This window comes from Moschus berezovskii, chromosome 3 (genome assembly GCF_049115385.1).
Source record: "Moschus berezovskii isolate FMDL1 chromosome 3, NW_MosBer_1.0, whole genome shotgun sequence".
NCBI classification, from domain to species: Eukaryota; Metazoa; Chordata; class Mammalia; order Artiodactyla; family Moschidae; genus Moschus; species Moschus berezovskii.
This window is the reverse complement of record NC_142462.1, coordinates 36,776,366-36,783,971: the sequence shown is the minus strand read 5'-3', so window position 1 is coordinate 36,783,971 and position 7,606 is coordinate 36,776,366.

The window sequence follows — 7,606 nt, the reverse complement described above, 5'->3', positions numbered from 1 at the left end:
CTAAAGCCTTTGACTGTGTGGATCTCAATAAACTGTGGAAAATTCTGAAAGAGATGGGAATACCAGGCCACCTGACCTGCCTCTTGAGAAATCTCTATGCAGGTCAGGAAGCAACAGTTAGAACTGGACATGGAACAACAGACTGGTTCCAAATAGGAAAAGGAGTACGTGAAGGCTGTATATTGTCACCCTGCTTATTTAACTTCTATGCAGAGTACATCATGAGGAACGCTGGGCTGGAAGAAGCACAAGCTGGAATCAAGATTGCTGGGAGGGGGAATATCAATAATCTCAGATATGCAGATGACAACACGCTTATGGCAGAGAGTGAAGAAGAACTAAAGAGCCTCTTGATGAAAGTGAAAGAGGAGACTGGAAAAGTTGGCTTAAAGCTCAACATTCAGAAAACTAAGATCATGGCATCCAGTCACATCACTTCATGGGATATAGATGGGGAAACAGTGGAAACAGTAGCTGACTTTATTTTTCTGGGCTCCAGAATCATTGTAGATGGTGATTGCAGCCATGAAATTAAAAGACGCTTATTCCTTGGAAGGAAAGTTATGACCAACCTAGACAACATATTAAAAAGCAAAGACCTTACTTTGCCAACAAAGGTCCATCTAGTCGAGGCTCTGGTTTTTCCAGTAGTCATGTATGGATGTAACAGTTGGACTGTGAAGAAAGCTGATCGCTGAAGGACTGATGCTTTTGAACTGTGGTGTTGGAGAAGACTCTTGAGAGTCCCTTGGACTGCAAGGAGATCCAACTGCTGCTGCTGCTGCTAAGTCACTTCAGTCGTGTCCAACTCTGTGTGACCCCATAGGCTCCCCCGTCCCTGGGATTCTCCAAGCAAGAACACTGGAGTGGGTTGCCATTTCCTTCTCCAATGTGTGAAAGTGAAAAGTGAAAGTGAAGTCGCTCAGTCGTGTCCGACCCTTAGCGACCCCACGGACTGCAACCTACCAGGCTGCTCCATCCATGGGATTTTCTAGGCAAGAGTACTGGAGTGGCTTGCCATTGCCTTCTCCGGGAGATCCAACTAGTTCATCCTAAAAGAGATCAGCCCTCAGTGTACATTGGAAGGACTGATGTTGAAGCTGAAACTCCAATACTTTGGCCACCTGATGCGAAGAGCTGACTCATTGGAAAAGACCCTGATGCTGGGAGGGATTGGGGACAGGAGGAGAAGGGGACGACAGGGGATGAGATGGTTGGATGGCATTACTGACTAAATGGACATGGGTTTGGATGGACTCCTGGAGTTGGTAATGGACAGGGAGGTCTGGCATGCTGCAGTTTATGGGGTCGCAAAGAGTAGGACACGACTGAGCGACTGAACTGAACTGAACTGAAGCAATTTTTGTGTTTCATTACAAGTATTTCCTTTTTCTCTCAGAAAATAGGGACTTTCCTCCTATTTTAGCTAGATTATGAAGACTTCACTTACTCAGGGTTGGGTGTCTTGCCACACTAAAGTAGATAAAAGGCATTTGATGGTCCAAAAAGAAGACTCAGAGTCTGGATAAAGCATGTCCCCCAATTCATGCCCCCTCCCAAGGACTTATAAAAACTCATGGGATGAAGGGAGTGCAGAGAAGGGACATGAGGGTCCACAGAGAGAAGAGCAGAGTCAGTGTAGAGAACATCCCCCCTCATCACCCTATCCTGCATCCCCCTCCGGCTGTGGAAGTTTCACAGGATTGTGACCTGAGCAGTCACATAGGACCCTGAGATTAGAAAGGTCCTACACTTCATGTTCACTCTGGGTTGTTCTTTTGTTGTTGCTCTTGTTGTTTAAAGTGTTTTGCCAGCAAAGGTGGTGAAGATATCAAGGCATGTGGTTGGAGCCTTGACTCACACTTGGTCCCACTTTTGGCTGCCTTCCTCCTGCCCTCTCTGGGATGGGTCACCAGGCACCCACTAGAACCCTGGGCTTCCCCAACCTCTGCCTTCAAACTTCCACTGCCTCCACAGGTAGTGGGGGCCTGGGAGTGGGTGTGGGAAGAGCAGAGGCAGGTTGTCTGTGCCCCATGGAACCTCCCTTTGGGCACAGTGGTGGCCATCCTGGCCCTGAACCAGCGATACCACATGCATTTGGTGGGAGCTCTGACCACCTGGTGAGCCTTTCACCTATGCCCTACCCAGGGACCAAGTTCACCCTGGCATGAGTTGCATTCTCTGTGGTGTGGGCATCTACCAGGGGTTGGAGTGGCAGGTCCGTTAGAAGGAAAGATTGGATTCCCCATCTCTGGCCTGTCAGTCTGGCTGCTGGTGGGAGGGGGAACCTGCCAGCAGGAGGGTTGCATATACTCATTTGTGCACCAAAACTAGGCAAGGGCTTGGCGCTTGGCAGCCCACACTGTCCCCAGGAGTAGCCACAAGCTCCAGGGAGCATGCTATCAAGTAGCAAATAGAAGTTAACATGACAGGTCTTAAAAGAGATTGTGGAAGAACAGAAGAAGTTATGTATTAGTGTCTTTTTTTACTTTTTAAACATGGGACATGCACTTTTATTTTCCACTGGGCCCCACACATTTCACAGTCCTGCCTCGCAATGACTCCAGGATATCCTGGTACACTGAAGAAAACTCCCAGCACAAGTGACCTTTGTCATTCCCTAAGATTTTGCTCAGTCCTTATGGAACTTAACACATCTGGACAGTCCGAGCAGGGCCCCAAATCCAAGGTGTGTGTTGGTGGTGTACAAAGAAACACTCCATATATCCCAGTCCATTCTCTGGTGTCAGGAAAACGAACCAGATTACCAGACAACATGAGAACACACCTACACTTCCCTCCAAACCAAAACACTGGTAGGCTCTCCCATTACACCTGCATCTCAATATATCCCTTGATGTTTATTTCCAGAGTAGTAAGCATTTTTCAACAGCATTTTATTTCTTGGTAACTTTTCTTTTTTCCCCCTCCAAGGATAAAATGAGATATGACTTGTCCCCTAATTACCTAAAAAAAAAAAAAAAAAGTTAAATTAGTGACATCTCAAAGGCCCCAGATCTAAAACCTTGAAGGACAAAGTTTCAAGGTGACTGATGGATAAATCAAGATACGCTTAGCTATTGAGCACATAGGATGTACTCACCATCTTGGGAAAAACCAGAAGAGGAGAGATAGGGCATGGGTTGTGTATTGGTTTTCTATTCCTCCATAATAAATTACCACTGATCTGTGCCCTAACACAATGCATATTTATCAGTTCACAGTTTCTGTGGGTCAGAAGTCTAGGCATAACAACTGGGTTCTCTGCTCAGGGTCTCATAAGGCTGCAATCAAGGTGATGGCTAAACTATGTTCACACCAGGAGGTCTGACAAGGGAAAGATATGTTTCCAAAATCCCTCCAGTGGCAGCAGAATTCATCTTCTTGTGAAGTTCTCGGTACTTTTGTTGGCTGACTGTTGGCTGAAGACCCCTCTCAAGAGCTAAAGCAGCTTCAGTTCTCTCCCAATGGTCCCTTCCATGGGCAGATCACATATGTCTGTTTGCTTTCTTTTTTTTTATTTTATTTTATTTTATTTTTTTTTATTTTACAATATTATATTGGTTGGTTTTGCCATACATTGACATGAATTCGCCCCAGGTGTACATGAGTTCCCCCTCCTGAACCCCCCTCTCACCTCCCTCCTCCCTTAAGGCCAGAAGAAGAATGTCTCTCCTCCATCTCATCACCTTTGCCGTATTGGCTGGAAGCAAGTCACAGGTCTCGCCCTCACTCAAGGAGAGGGGATTAAGATTACACTGGTATGACTCTGCTTCTGTGCTAAGGCTGCGACGGACCCTGCAGAAACGCGGCCGAGAGGAGCTACCCACGTCTGAGGTCAGGGGCGGCAGCCGAGAGGAGCTAGCCCATGTTCAAGGTCAGGAGGGGTGACCTCATCCAAGGTAAGGGGCAGTGGCTGCACTTTGCTGGAGCAGCCGTGAAGAGATACCCCACGTCCAAGGTAAGAGAAACCCAAGTAAGATGGTAGGTGTTGCCAGAGGGCATCAGAGACCAGACACACCGAAACAATAATCACAGAAAACTAGCCAGTCTGATCACATGGACCACAGCCCTGTCTAACTCAATGAAACTAAGCCATGCTGTGTGGGGCCACCCAAGACGGATGGGTCATGGTGGAGAGGTCTGACAAAATGTGGTCCACTGGAGAAGAGAATGGCAAACCACTTCAATATTCTTGCCTTGAGAACCCCATGAAAAGTATGAAAAGGCTAAATGATAGGACACTGAAAGAGGAACTCCCCAGGTCCGTAAGTGCCCAATATGCTACTGGAGATCAGTGGAGAAATAACTCCAGAAAGAATGAAGGGATGGAGCCAAAGCAAAAACAATACCCAGTTGTGGATGTGACTGGTGATAGAAGCAAGGTCCAATGCTGTAAAGAGCAATATTGCATAGGAACCTGGAATGTGAGGTCCATGAATCAAGGCAAATTGGAAGTGGTCAAACAGGAGATGGCAAGAGTGAACATAGACATTCTAGGAATCAGTGAACTAAAATGGACTGGAATGGGTGAATTTAACTCAGATGAACATTATATCTACTACTGTGGGCAGGAAGCCCTTAGAAGAAATGGAGTAGCCATCATGGTCAACGAAAAAGTCTGAAATGCAGTACTTGGATGCAATCTCAAAAATGACAGAATGATCTCTGTTCGTTTCCAAGGCAAACCATACAATATCACAGTAATCCAAGCTTATACTCCAACAGTAACGCTGAAGAAGCTGAAGTTGAACGGTTCTGTGAAGACCTACAAGACCTTTTAGAACTAACACCCAAAAAAGATGTCTTTTTCATTATAAGGGACTGGAATGCAAAAGTAGGAAGTCAAGAAACACCTGGACTAACAGGCAAATTTGGCCTTGGAGTACAAAATGAAGTAGGCAAAAGGCTAATAGAGTTTTGCCAAGAGAACGCACTGGTCATAGCAAACACCCTCTTCCAACAACACAAGAGAAGACTCTACACATGGACATCAACAGACAGCCAACACCAATTTCAGATTGATTATATTCTTTGCAGCCAAAAATGGAGAAGCTCTATACAGTCAGCAAAAACAAGACAAGGAGCTGACTGTGGCTCAGATCATGAATTCTTTAATGCAAATTCAGACTGAAATTGAAGAAAGTAGGGAAAACCAATAGACCATTCAGATATGACCTCAATCAAATCCATTATGATTATACAGTTGGAAGTGAGAAATAGATTTAAGGGACTAGATCTGATAGATAGAGTGCCTGATAAACTATGGATGGAGGTTCGTAACATGTACAGGATACAGGGATCAAGACCATCCCCATGGAAAAGAAATGCAAAAAAGCAAAATGGCTGTCTGAGGAGGCCTTACAAATAGCTGTGAAAAGAAGAGAAGCAAAAAGCAAAGGAGAAAAGGAAAGACGTAAGCATCTGAATGCAGAGGTCCAAAGAATAGAAAGGAGAGATAAGAAAGCCTTCCTTAGCAATCAGTGCAAAGAAATAGAGGGAAACAAGAGAATGGGAAAGACTAGAGATCTCTTCAAGAAAATTAGAGATAGCAAGGGAACATTTCATGCAAAGATGGGCCCAATAAAGGACAGAAATGGTATGGACCTAACAGAAGCAGAAGATATTAAGAACAGGTGGCAAGAATACACAGAAGAACTGTACAAAAAAGATCTTCATGACCCTGATACTCATGATGGATCACTGACCTAGAGCCAGACAGCTTGGAATGTGAAGTCAAGTGGGCCTTAGAAAGCATCACTATGAACAAAGCTAGTGGAGGTGATGAAATTCCAGTTGAGCTATTTCAAATCCTAATAGATGATGCTGTGAAAGTGCTGCACTCAATATGCCAGCAAATTTGGAAAACTCAGCAGTGGCCACAGGACTGGAAAATGTGTTTTCATTCTGGCCCCAAAGAAAGGCAATGCCAAAGAATGCTCAACCTACCACACAATTGCACTCATCTCACACGCTAATAAGTAATGCTCAAAATTCTCCAAGCCAGGCTTTAGCAATGCATGAACCATGAAATTCCAGAAGTTCAAGCTGGTTTTAGAAAAGGCAGAGGAACCAGAGATCAAATTGCCAACATCCGCTGGATCATCAAAAAAGCAAGAGAGTTCCAGAAAAACATCTATTTCTGCTTTATTGACTATACCAAAGCCTTTGACTGTGTGGATCTCAATAAACTGTGGAAAATTCTGAAAGAGATGGGAATACCAGACCACCTGACCTGACTCTTGAGAAATCTCTATGCAGGTCAGGAAGCAACAGTTAGAACTGGTCATGGAACAACAGACTGGTTCCAAATAGGCAAAGGAGTACGTGAAGGCTGTATATTGTCACCCTGCTTATTTAACTTCTATGCAGAGTACATCATGAGGAACACTGGGATGGAGGAAGCACAAGCTGGAATCAAGATTGCCGGGAGAAATATCAATAACCTCAGATATGCAGATGACACCTCCCTTATGGCAGAAAGTGAAGAGGAACTAAAAAGCCTCTTGATGAAAGTGAAAGAGGAGACTGAAAAAGTTGGCTTAAAGCTCAACATTCAGAATACTAAGATCATGGCATCTGGTCCAGTCACTTCATGGATATAGATAGGCTGACTTTATTTTTCTGGGCTCCAAAATCACTGAAGATGGCGATTGCAGCCATGAAATTAAAAGACGCTTACTCCTTGGAGGCTTCCCTGGTGTCTTAGAGGGTAAAGAGTCTGCCACAATGCAAGAGACCTAAGTTTGATCCCTGGGTTGGGAAGATTCCCTGGAGAAGGAAATGGCAGCCCACTCCAGTACTCTTGCCTGGAAAATCCCGTGGACGGAGGAGCCTGATAGGCTACAGTCCATTGGGGTTGCAAAGAGTCCCACATGACTGAGCGACTTCTCTCTTCTCTTCTCTACTCCTTGGAAGGAAAGTTATGACCAACCTAGATAGCTTATTAAAAAGCAGAGACATTACTTTGCCAACAAAGGTCTGTGTCGTCAAGGCTATGGTTTTCCCAGTGGTCATGTATGAACGTGAGAGTTGGACTATGAAGAAAGCTGAGCACTGAAGAATTGATGCTTTGGAACTGTGGTGTTGGAGAAGACTCTTGAGAGTCCCTTGGACTATAAGAAGATTCAACCAGTCCATCCTAAAGGAGATCAGTCCTGGGTGTTCATTGGAAGGACCAATGCTGAAGCTGAAACTCCATTTGTCCACCTCACAGGCAGAGTTGATTCATTGGAAAAGACTCTGATGCTGGGATGGATTGGGGGCGGGAGGAGAAAGAGACGACAGAGAATGAGATGGCTGGATGGCATCACCGACTCGATGGACATGAGTTTGGGTAAACTCCAGCAGTTGGTGATGGACAGGGAGGCTGACGTTCATGGGGTCGCAAAGTGTCGGACACGACTGAGCGACTAAACTGAACTGGTATGACTCCATGGAGTGGAGACCATCAGCTGTCTCAGAAGAATTCTGCCTACCACAGTCAGGATATTGTTTCATCCCTAAGTTAGCTTGCACTGTATTAATAGCTGGGGAGACAAGACTAACACTTCTGAATCATTGAGACAGTACAGTAAATGTCACTATGGCTTCCAAAAAGAAATTC